The following is a 13,118-nucleotide window of genomic DNA, read 5'->3' on the forward strand; positions in this document are numbered from 1 at the left end:
TTTTTCCTTTCTTAGAATTTGATATAAAGAGAGTTATAGAACATAAAGTACTTTCTTTATATAATTGTACAATTTAGTGACATGGAATAGAAATCCTAGAAATTTAACAAATCCCAAGTAACCTGAATTTACTGAGGTGACAGAATAAAATGATTGAAAAATACCACTTATTTGATTAATTTTTAAGTTACTCTTAGGACATAATTAGATAAGAAAAATTACTCTATCTTTCAAAAACTGAAAATGCAGTTGAAAAACAGTTACTGACACCCTCCAAATTCTAGTGTTTACTGATATTTTTAAAATCCTGTATCATTTGTTGTTATTGTGAAGAAGTTCTGGAATATGTTGACCAGGATTTTTAAGGGGTAGCATTCATATGTTGCAGAATTCTATGTCATAGCAATTAAATAAAAAAGTTAACCAGTAAGTAAGCCAGAGGTATAATGAACCCACCACAAAATAAAAGTAACACAGTTTATTGCTTACTGGTGACAAGTAATTGAATGGAACAAGTTTGTTATATTTGGGATAACATAAGGGAATAATTGCAGCCAATTGAAGAAGGTCTTTTTGTTAGAAAAATGAGATTTTCTCTGACTGTTTTGTCAGTATTCCAAAGTTTTCTTCTCTCTGAACATTCTCTACCATCATTTAAAATTTAAATAAATCCCTTTATTAAGGCCCCTGACTCGTTCATGGAACCATGGTATTTTTTAATTTATTGTGCAATGAGTTTTACAAACAGATTTTTCTTATGTAATTGAATTCTTACCTATAGATTGATAATTTACCATGTGTTTTGTCAGAAACAAAGATTCTTTTAGCCTCAAGTTAACAAAATGGAGCAAATGGAGCAACCATATAACCTACAATATGAGCCAGGCACTAGGCTGAGTGCTTTGCCACACCTTGTCTTTTAATTCAATAGAATCAGGTTGGCTGGAAGGAAATAAGGGTACAGAAGGCAGTAACCTGTTTAAGATTATTCAAAATCTTTTTGTTCTCATTTCATACATTAGAAAGCAAGGAAGAGTTTTTTCTACTTCCTTGCCACTTTCAACCTCATTTAATGAGGTATAAGCCACAAACATTGCTGGCTGAGAATGGAAAGGGCCTATCTAGGTTGGTACTCTGGCAAATGAAACGCTAACTCCTAGAAAGACCAAAAGTAGACAGAACTGGGGACAAGTTCAAGACTGGCAATCTGAACTTCTTTTCCTTGTTCTTTGAGTCAGTGTGACCTAATTATTTTGTTTCCATTTCCAATCCTAAGAATTCCAGATATATTCCTAATATGAAATGTAAATGCCCAACTACTTTCCAAAATTAAGTAAATGATGTGGTGACTATCTGGGTCACATTATTAAGACTTAGTGTTGCCACATATGATAAGAAGCAACCCTTTGATAGAAGATTTCAGGCCTCATTCTTCATAGGAGTTTAGATTTTTGTTTGATAAATTTTAGTTCTAGAAGCCTATTTTTGAAGGATGCTGTTTAGTCCTCTGGATTTTAGAAGTCATTTGTAAAAATTTGCTACTTGAGAAATGGAAGACCAGCCAATGTTTCAGGAAAAAAAAAAATTCAATTGGGAGTAACAACTAAAATCTGACTGGACACCATAAAATATTAACTATGATCACTGAAATAACAAATTACTGATCATAAACTAGACTCCCATCAAAACAAAGCGCGCCCTCTCTCCCAGGCCTCTACTTTCTCCTTTTCTCTTACATACAACTTTTATAATGCACTTGTCAGGCCACTCATTAAATTTACATTTTCATGCTGACCATGAAGACTGCTTTGACTTCCAAGTTGGTCAAGTTGAACTGCTTTGAAGCTAGTAATCTGCTGAATTAGCTGACTTCTTTCATGGTATTCCAGAACAAACAGATCCCCTTTAAAAAAAAATCCCTACTTTTGTTATTTCAGGTGGTTTGAGTGTGTTATTTTTACATAAAGATGTTAAGATTTTTCCAAGAGAGGCTCAGAGAGAAATTTAGAAATAAAATGTTAAGCAGATTAAAAAGGACCTTTCGTATAAGGGTCGTGTCTTTTTTTTTTTTTTTTAAAACGACTTATTTTTATTTACCTATGCATACAAGAACTGGTGTATAGGCCAGTGGTACAGGAAGTAAGAGGGTTCACCAGAGACAGAGTGGGGAGCAGAACAGGCAGATCTACTAAAATACACTGCTGAGAGGAGAAACAGGTGAAAGAGGAGAGGTCTGCTGTCCCATGTGGGTTAGCTTCCTGGCTGGGACTCAAACTTTTGCCACAGTGGTAGGCAATAGCTTGATAGTGCTGAGACTTTAACCCCTGTACACCAAGGAGGTCCATAAGAATTATGTCTTTAGGTGAAAGGTACATTCAAAATAGGTTGTCACTTTACTGTGTAGTCAGTAATATTTTTTTTCCTTAACTTGTTTAGAGAGAATCAGGGTAGGCCTAAGTTTTAGAAAGAAATATGATCATTAGCACAAACATCAAAATAGTCTTTATTGACGACTTATTCTGAAGACATAGGCACTATTACTATTCTCACTTTACAGATTAGAAAACTGAGGCACAGGGTGGTTAGGACTGTGTGCCTAAGGTAAGAAAAATTCCTGTATCCCTAGCCTGATTAAAAGCCCAACACACACACACACACACACACACACACACAAACGTGTACACCATCACTACCACCACCACCACCTCCACCACCAGTAATATGAAAGTATAACTTTTAAAATTCCATTATTAAGCACAAAAAGGCCAATGAATGTTTGGAACCAGTAAGCTGGAGACAAAAAGGTTTACCACATCCTAAAAATGAATCTTTGTCATTAATGGAGAAGCCAGCACCAACTACAAAGTGTAATTGCTGTACAAACACGCAGTTATGTGTGAAGCTCTGATCACTCCTTTAATCTCACACCAGAGAAAGCTAGACAGTGTGTCCGTTGGTTGGAATTCCCATCTGCACTCCTTCATATCCTGCTGAAACAGTGCTCTGCTTATATATAAAATATAAACATCCATGCTCAACTCTGGAAATAAATATGGTGAGTTCTTATAAGAGATTAAGAATTTTGGCTGTTCACACAGGTAAAAAATAGCAGGTTCCATAGTTAGATTTATGGCTCCTATTTTCACAAAGTGTCTTGTAAAACAATAACTACTTTCTACTCTAGGCAATACCTACTGCTTCAGGAAGCTGTGTAGTAGATTCATTTTTAGGAAGGAAACTCCCTATTTTTACATTTACTAACTTCCCAGCAATCTCTTAAAGGTATCTGAGATAATTTCCCTTTACATAAGGAATTAAAAGTAAGATAAAAATGACTTTTTTTTTTGGTGTTCTATGACCAATCACACATTAATAATATCACAATCCTGAAAGCCAGTAGGTGCTTATGTTCTAAGCACTTTGCTAAGCCCTTTATAGCATAATTCATAGAATTTACTCAAAACCATCATTAGGTAGATGCTATCATTATATCCATGTCATTGATGGCTTTTGTATTAAATTAGTTAAAACTCCACTGCCCAAATCTTCAGGTGTACAAAAAATGTTCTTTCTGGAGAGCTGGCAATTTTTATGCTCCATTTATTTACTTCATTTTCATAAACCATTTTCATTTACTCAGTATATAGTTTAAGATGTATTATGAGCTAAGAACTTCATAATGCTACTTGCTGGGCACACAGATTAATAGCGTATTTCCTCCAGCCTTAGAACTCCTTACACAAGGGTTAGGCAAACATGTAAGCCGAAACTTAGTGCTGCTTAAACTCAGTAATAGATTTCCCCACCAGAGTTCATACACACTGGAGGTAAATGGGAGTGGGAAAATGACTTTGAGAGAAAAATGAATGCACTGACATCAATATGTGTAAGATAAAAAGTCAACAGAGAAGAGGAAGTATGAGAAAGAATGAAGACATTGAAAAAGACTGGCTGGATAAGCTAAGGCATGCATTGGAAAGTAGTTAACTAGATGTGCAAAGGGAGAAACACATTCCCACAGCACATGCTCTCTGAAAAGGCAGAGACATGAATCCACTGGGGTGGTCTGTAAATAAGAAGCAGCAATCTAATATATGCATTATTGGTAGTAAAATCTGAATAGAAAGTAAGTGTCTGCTTGTGAAGGGCCAAGAAAGCAAAGGTAAAGGGTTTATATTTTATTCCACAGATAATAAGCCTGTATAGGACTTTAAATTGTTCAAAGCAAGATAAACTTGAGTTTTGGAAAAGTTATTTCAATAGCCTTAGCAAAAAATGTTTGGGTACTTTAGGTACTGTGAAATGAGACAGGCATTTTTTTTTAAAGATTTATTTATTTATGCATACAGAACTGGGGTATAGGCCACAGGTGCAGGGGTAGTGAGAGGATTCACCAGAGACAAAGTAGGGAGCAGAACAGGTAGATCTACTAAAATCCACTGCTGAAGAGAGCAGCCGGCAGGTGATGAGAGGTCTGCCGCACCATGTGGATCACCTCTGGGGCTGGGATCGAACTCATGCTGAAGTGGCTTTAGCTTCTTAATACTATGCTTAAACCTGCTGGCCACCAGGAAGGGCCAAGACAGGAATTTTTGAGAGACATTCAGGGCCAAAATCAACACGATTTGTTAGATCTGGGGGACACGGAAGAGAAAAGAATCTAGAATGACTAAGGTTTTAGAATTGGGAGATGTTACCGAAGCCTAGGCTTGCGGGTTAGAACAATCTCTCTCTCCTCTGGAATAAGAGAGATTAAACACAGAGGCTGACTTGTCTCTTGCAAAAGAAGTCCACAGGCAGACAGTTTAGGCTGCTGTGGCTCAGTGTTCCTATCTTTTTACTCTACCCTTGTACCATATAGCTGCCAAATTCAAAGTCACCTCTTGTTCCAAGAGGGATGCTAGAGCAGATCATCCTCTGTCTGCAGGGCCACACAGGGGCTGGAGGAAAGAGACACTCGGAAATGGCCCTTCCCAGCCATGTTAGCTGCCTTTGAACAGTCTTCCTGGAAACCATACATAACATTTCTACATTACGGATTGCAAAATAGTCACTAAAATACATAGAATTTAAATGCTAGGGAGGCTGAGGTGTAACGCATTTTGAGAAGATTGTTCCAGCTAACAATGGGATTTTTACTAAGGAAAGAGAAAGGATGGTTCCGGTTTGGCAACTAGTAGTATATTTTTGCTTAAACTTGATGAAAGATGATGACCAAAAGAGAAAATCAGAGGAAACCCTTTTCAGAACTTTGAATAGAAATGAGTAGAGAAAGAAGAGCCACAGATAAGAAATGATTGGAGAGGCAGAAGTAGCATTTAGAGGGAAATCATAAAAGCTCTAGCAATAGAAAAGAATGTCCTTAATTTAATAAGGGCAGCTAAAGAAAATACAAAAAACATGAACACATTTTATGAATTATGAAATATTGAAATGATTCACTTCATGAGGAAAACAGAGATGTCAGTTAGAAACTGACCAGCACAGTAAGATAAGAAAAAAATAAAAATTATTACCAATGCTAAGTCATTCTAAGAGATTCTACAAAGAAATCATTTAACTTACAGAATTAGGCAAAGAGGATGAGCTTAGTATTAATATTAAAAAGCCAGATATGGGCCCTTCCTGGTGATGCAACAGGTTAAAGTACAGCACTATGAAGCTGTCTGCAGCCACTGCAGCACAAGTTCCATCCCCGGCCAGGGAACTGACCCTTAAGACACAGCAGACCTCTCCTGACCCAGCCACTGCTCCCCTCAGCAGTGTATTTCAGTAGGTCTGCCTGCTCTGCTCCCTACTCTGTCTCTCATGGGTCTTCTTACCTCAGGCCTGTACCCCCACACCTCAGGCCTGTACCCCAGTTCTTGTATGCATAAACAAATAAATCTTTAAAAAAAATTTTAAAAGTCACATGCTTTCTTATTCACCAGCAGCTGATAGTTGCTTTCTTCACAGTGTCAACTCAAAAGTATAATATCCTAAGGAATATAAACCCCTTTACAGAGAAAGTTATAAAATATCTTTGAACATTGTTAAAGACAACTTAAATGCAGAGAGAAATAAGCCATAATCTTTAATAGAAAACTCAATATAAAGATGCCAGGAGTCCCCAGCTGCATCCTCAGATTCACTGTCAATTCAATCAAAACTGAGTGGGTTTTGTGAGAAACTTTAAAAAGTGATTATAAAATTTACACAGATGAGAAAAAAGTCAACAATAGACCATAATCTTAAAGGGCTGAAAGAGCTTGCCTTACCAACATTTGGATTCCTTATTTAAGCTGTCATGATTGCAATATTGCATTGACCCAGAGGTTTCACAAGTTGATCCGTGGACCAGAAGAGAGGACCTAGAAATACACCCACCTGAAGCTTGAGTTATGGTAAAGTCATTGCAGACCACTGAAGAAATGATCAACCACTCAATCAACAGTGCTGGGATGATGCTTGTAGATTTAAAAAATAAAATGAAATCCCTACTTGAAAATCAAACTTTGGTGGCAAAGACAATATGAAAGCATACACATAGACCTTTTATTTATTAATTATTTTCTCTTCCTGCGCTATCCTTTATACCATTGTCCTTTCCACCCTGATCTTCTTCTACCTCTTCACCTTGGAAATCTCACTTCATTTATTAGTGAGCATAGAGTTTTTAGGGACTGTATAATTTAATGCAGCCACGATACCGGAGTTCTTAAAACACTAAACAAATGAAAATGCAAAAGATTGAAAAATTCAACTGTGTTATACAACTTAAGTTCATCAAAGAAAAAATAGTAATGTGGAAACATACAAACCATGAGGAGGGAAATATTTGCAACTCATTTTCAACAAAGGATCAACATCTAGAAAACATATTAAGTGCAAATATCCTAATTGAAAAGTTACCTAAATATATGAACAGGCATTTTATGAAAAAGGAAAAACAAATAGTCATAAGCATGGGAAATATGCTCCATCTCATTAGTGACCACAGACTTACAAATTAAAACCACAATGAGCTACTATGTATTATCAAATTGGAAAAAAATGTGTATGTTCACTTGCAACCAAGTTCATGAGGTCATGAGCCAATGTACTATACCTATCCTGTTGGTGGGAGTAAAAATTCAGAGTTCCAGTAGGACACAGCTCATCACTACCTGAGAAAGGTAAAGCATGCTATGTTCTCAAACCCAGCTCTGTTCCTAGTAGGTGTATTTCCTAAAGCAGTTTTAACTTTTCTTGATTGGGGTCAAATCATATTGGTGAATAGAATAGAAATAGAATAGAATAGAATAGAAAGTAGAAGGTATTGCTTTTAGTAAAGTTATGTATGATTTTGGTACTTTGGGGAGGGGCAGTGCTCATTGTAAGATTTATGTTCCATTTTGAATAGAGTTGTAAAATAGCTTTCTTAGAATGAACTATGTTAAAAATATTTTCAAGGTTGCCACCCTAAAGAAATCCTTTATAGGCACTAGGGGAAAAAAAGACTAGAATATCCATCATAGTACATTTACTTATAATAACAAAAGCTGTAAACAGCCCAAATATCCAACAATAGTAACATAATAAATAAATTGTAAGTTAGTCATGTAATGGGGTAGTCTATAGAACTAAAAATGAAAGAACCTTGTGAGTTAGTCATGAAATGAAATACTCAATAGAAGTGAAATTAAAGGAGCTACCTCTACATACACTAAAAGGGATAAATCTCAAAGGCAGAATATTGAGTAAAAGAAATGAGTCACTGAATATAACCAGTATGATTGCATCTATGTAAAATTTAAAACTCAGCAAAACTATTATGTTGCTTAAACCTACATACACATATAAAACTGTAAGGGTTGGGCGTACTCTTGGGGAAGAGGGCGGGACAGTGCAGAAAGACCGAAGCTTGCTTTGGGGATTGGTAGTACTGAGACCTGGGTGACGGACACATACGTGTTTGGATTTTTACCATATTTAATCTGAACAGATAGGTTTATCTGCTTTTGTAGTGCATGATATGCATCACGTGTCACTTAATGACACTTTGGTCAACCACAAGCATCAGGGGTCCCAATAGATTATACTGTGCAGCCAACGTGTGCAGTAGGCAGTCCTGTCTCGGTTTTTGCAATTATGTGCCGTGCCATTCGCAAAACAACGAAATTGCCTAATGATGGATTTCTTAGGTTACATCCCTCTCATTAGTCAACGCATGCCTGTGATTCACAATTTAAAATTATAAAGATAGATGCAAGGGAGAGAATTTAATTGGAGAACTAAGATCCTTGAAGCGATGCATGAGGACAGGGTTCAGAACATGTGAAACGGACAGTTCTTGAACAGAAAGAAGGACAATCCCCTTCCTCTGAGAACAGAGTAGGAAGAGGTGAGGGCAGATGCAGATATACTTTCAGTTGTGTGATGGGAACAGAGAAGATACTGTGAGAAGCCCGAGGGATTCAAGTCTGATGTACTCTTTTTAAAGTGTGTGGGGAGAGGGTTTCTGCTAAGACTGAAGGGCTAGTTTGGGACTGAAGCCATGGGCACGGTTGCAAAAGCTTAGGAGAGTATTTCGCAAAGTGGAGTAGACCTATCTCCTGTGAGACCGGAAGTGGTTTTTGTGGGGTATGTACGTAGGCGAAGATGTTTTTAAAATTCCAATAGTTATGAGTTTGCTTTAATAACTCTGTTTTAATTTAATATCTATTAGGAAAAATAATTAGCACATCAAATCTAATCTATCATGGGTATTACTTATGAAACAAAAGGGCTCTTGAAGAATTGAGTGAATTTAAAAGAAGGTATTCAATAAATATTAGCACAGGTGCTACTTTGATATGGCAAAAATCCCAAAGGTGGTGCTCAGAAATTTGGGAAACTTTGATTTAATAAGACTGCCAACAGGTTAGTTGGGAAGAGGGAAGCATTGGGGAGAGCGTGGTATGCAGTGCTGAGATCCAGCTGCACCTGAAATCATAGCTTTGCAGTGGCTCAGACCATAATTCTTCACTGAGAAGCTCCTGTGCTTTCATGGCGGTGCTACCAGGAACTGCTGAAAAAATGGGATTTACCAGAAATAAGCAAAATAAAACCTGAGAGTAAAACAGTTTGAATTCATGAATTCATCATCCCAGCCCTTCTTATTGGAGTTACTGCATATGGGAACCGGAAGGGACAACATATATAATTATGATACTGTCATAGCACAATTATAAAGGCATTAATTGTGTGAAACAGCAGACCCTGGGGAAGACACTTTCAAGGAGATATTTCACCAGGTGGGCAGGGTCCGTGAGAAGTGGGGTTGGCTGGAGCAGGGCAAGTTACACAACAGAAGTCAGAGGTTTGTTCGTGCATGAGTAGAGGATGTGTTAGCTGATGCAAAAAAAGGACTTCCTAACTCAGATAAACCCTTAGTTGTCTACCTTAAGGGTGAATGTTCTAGTCATTAGAATGCTAAATTTTGCTCAAATTTTAACTCACTCAATTTTTGCTCAAATTTTAACTCACTCCTTTTATTTTTTTTTTAAACATTTATTCATTTATATATATAAGAACTGGCTGGGGTACAGGCCAGAGGGGTTGTTGTAGAGAGGATTCACCAGAGACAGAGTGGAGAACAGAACAGTTGGATCTACTGAAATACACTGCTGAGGAGAGCAGTGGGCAAGACAGGAGAGGTCTGCCACACTATGTGGGTCAGCTCTCTGGTTGGGAAATTGAACTGGTGCTGCACTGGCTGCAGATAGCTTCTCAGTGCTGCATTTTAATCCTTTGTGCCACCAGAAAGGGCCCTAACTCATTCCTTTTAAATCATGATCTCTTTTGGGATCATGGAGGCAAAGGCAGGAAGCTGTGATCATTGCTTAGCTTTGTCATCCAGTCTAGACTTTGGTTATGAGTTATAGAATAGAACATAAGAGCAGCCAAGTAGCCTGAATCTGAGGTTGCTTGTGTGGATCATTGTAGGGAAATGCTCCAGGGAGCCAGAAGCTTTGACAAATGAAGGGTGTCACTCAATGACAGCCATTTTCATATTCAGTCAATGAGTGTGTGGTAGTGTTAGGGGTGGTGCTGGATGCTGGGAGTACATGGTCTGAATCCACATGGAACTTATGCGGAAGAGACTTAAGTAAACCAGTAAACTGTCACCATTCCTCCAGGCTTTTCAAAGTCATTGGCAATGTCAGGATGAAAACAGGTTAAGAATTTGGAAACATCCTTTGCACCATCTTTCCGTGCGTCTGGCTAACGCTCTCAAGCATCAGCAATACTGAAGAGAGGTGAATGCCAGGTTGTCATAAGGCCCGAAGTCATCATCCGTCATCTGCAGTGGGAAGCCTGGTTGCACTGACCACAGAGTTGGGAAAATGGCCTTGAACCACACAGGCAAGTTAAACAAACAAGAAATGGTCAGCCTGAGCTCTGCTGTACACTCAGAGGTCAAGAACCAGGGTGGAATAACCTGCTCCCAGGTTAGGTGTCACTGTATGGACAACATCATTGGCATGATGGACCATGAAAAAGCAAGACAATAACACACAGGAAAGAAAACCCTGCAATTCTTCCTAGAGATGTAAAACACATGGACAAGTAAAATGCCTCTGTGGATTCTGGGGTTTCACTCAGTCATTTTAACTTTACAGCTGAGTAGCAGGGACGCCTGTGTCAGCCAACAGCATTTGTGCTAATTTGGTAAGCTGTTTTCTCTGAAGTGAACAAGAATGTGTTATGATAGTTCACTATCAAAAAAAAAAAAGTATTTAGAAACAGTTCTGATTTTGTTCCTGGAAAAAAGTCCTTTGCTATGCCATTCACCGAGATTCTTCTTCTCGGAGTCAGCTGGAGAGACTATAGTATGGAAAACAAGCTTCCACATTGCTGCTTTTCTAGAAACATCCCAGTTTGCCACTAATCCCAGACATGCTGTGGGAATGCTAGAATGCCTTTATGACAATATCCACAAACTTTTTCTTAAAAGTTAGCAAATAGATGCTAATTTCTTCAAGTATTTTAAGTAATCTGAACAAGGGGCTGAAGAGATAGCTGGGTAAGTATGGAAAGCAAAGTGAAGGTATCTTATGTAAAGATCCTCAAAGCTTGTATTTTCTGAGTTATCAATATCTCAAGAATATACTGAGTAGATGTTGATGACTCCCTGACTTGAGGTCTTTGGAATTCTAGAGGGTTGATAGATAGCAGTCAGAGTGGTTCCTGACGCTCTATTAAAAAATGTGTAGGTGTGGGCCCGTATGTTTCATAGGAAATCAAGATCCACTTTGAAAAGTTCATTGAAAGTGCTTTCAGTGATAGTATTCCAGCGTGAATTTATATAATTGTCACAGAACATGAGTTCACACAGTAGAACCACACGGGCAACCCACCACCTCCAGTTCCTTTGCTAACAGCCAGGTGACCTTGTACAAATCTTGGCTATTTGGATTATTTCCCTATTAAGTGGAGGAAATGAATGTTTTCTACTTCATGTGAGTTTTTCATGAAGTAGGCACAGGCATGTGAAAATGCTATGGAAACTTTGAGGTGCTTTCTAAAAATCAGTGTTTCCTCTCTGTACCTGCAGCCAGTGTTATGTTCTTGGTCACTAGAGGGAGCTTTAGGATTCAGGGGAAAGATAAGCCAACCATGTCCCTTTTTGGAGGCTTGAAGTCTCTTAAGAGGAATGCTTCCAAAAAAAAATAATTGTGTTTTATAAATACTCATGTAGACTTTTCTTTTTAGAAATATTTGGGAAAGGTCTCTAAAAGAGAATATGAGCACAACTCCTAGTGATATAATTTTCCCACCAATTAACCCTTAGGATTCTTCCTTCTGACTTTACAGTATATTTTGTACCTGGACTTTATGCACATAATTTAAAAGTTAAAAAAAAAAAGGTAGAAAATAACTTTCCAAGAAGTCCTGAGGAAGAAAGTACTTTTCTATTGGAAAAATGATTCATTGTAAATTCTATGACACATGGCAACGGTTATTTGAGGATTTGAAGATATTGTACCCAGGCAGGATGGGGAAGTGCATTGTCTAACTTTGGCTTGCACTTAGAACTCTTTCTCTGGATTTCCCAGTGACAATTTCTGCAGCTAGTGGCGGGGGGGAGGGGGCGGGAGTAGAGGGGGGTGATTTCTTAAGTTAGGGCTAGAGCTAGGGGAATCATGCTCATTTAAACAGTTTGATTGTTTTTATGAAGGATGGAGCATTAGGAGAGCAGATTTAGGCCTCAGATGACACCATTTAGCAGGAAAATGAAGCTCCTAGATTTCTCTGATTTTCCATCCAAATTTATCAAGATTTATAGCCTTCAGTATTTCAGTCCTACAGCAAAACTGATGCCTGCCGAAAACAGTAAACATCACTTTACAGTAAACATATTTCAAATATAATTGCATTTACCAAAGGCTGTGAGTTAATTGCTAATAGCATCTATTAGCAAAACCAGCCAATGCAATTGTCAGGCACTGATCTGCCATATTTTCTGGGTGCCAAGAAATAGTCCCTCAAACCATGCCTTCTCAATTTTCTTTTTAAAATGGGGGTGTTTCTGTGACTTATTTAAGGAGGTGTTGCCCACTGTTGCTGAAATGATGCATTTCAAGGCGTTTCCAGCATTAGATGTCCTTTCTGTATTGATGATGTGTTCTGGAAAATACTTGATTTTTGGTTTATGTATTTCTTACACCTGGATGCTCACTAATCTCCCTCTGCTGCCATAATGGAACTCTCACTGCAGCTAATGGTGTCTCAGAAACTACCCGAGCAGGAAGGGATTTTTCTGGGCTGACAGAGGAAGGAGGTTGCAGGTTATAAAAGATGAAGTCCTGCTAGGCCCATTCACTGCAGTTTATGAGAAACAGCTGCCTTTCCTTGTTGAGGCACTTGTTGAAGAGTTTTCTCTCCTTTCCCCTGTAGTCTTAAAACTTAGTGAGACTAATAGGCTGATTTGGGTCAGAACAAGCCAGAGGCTCTGTCAGTCCTTTCAAACGTGGCTGTATTGTGTTAGCATATAGGAAAAAATCAAAACAATGCAAACAACGTGATCGATGATTCTTTGAATGAATACAATCTGAATAATTTTCTCTCCTCTGTGTTTTCCAGAGGCTGCTGTTTCTTCTTAAGTTTTCAGAATG

The sequence above is a fragment of the Condylura cristata genome, unplaced genomic scaffold, assembly GCF_000260355.1.
Source record: "Condylura cristata isolate star-nosed mole 26May11 unplaced genomic scaffold, ConCri1.0 scaffold00015, whole genome shotgun sequence".
NCBI lineage: Eukaryota > Metazoa > Chordata > Mammalia > Eulipotyphla > Talpidae > Condylura > Condylura cristata.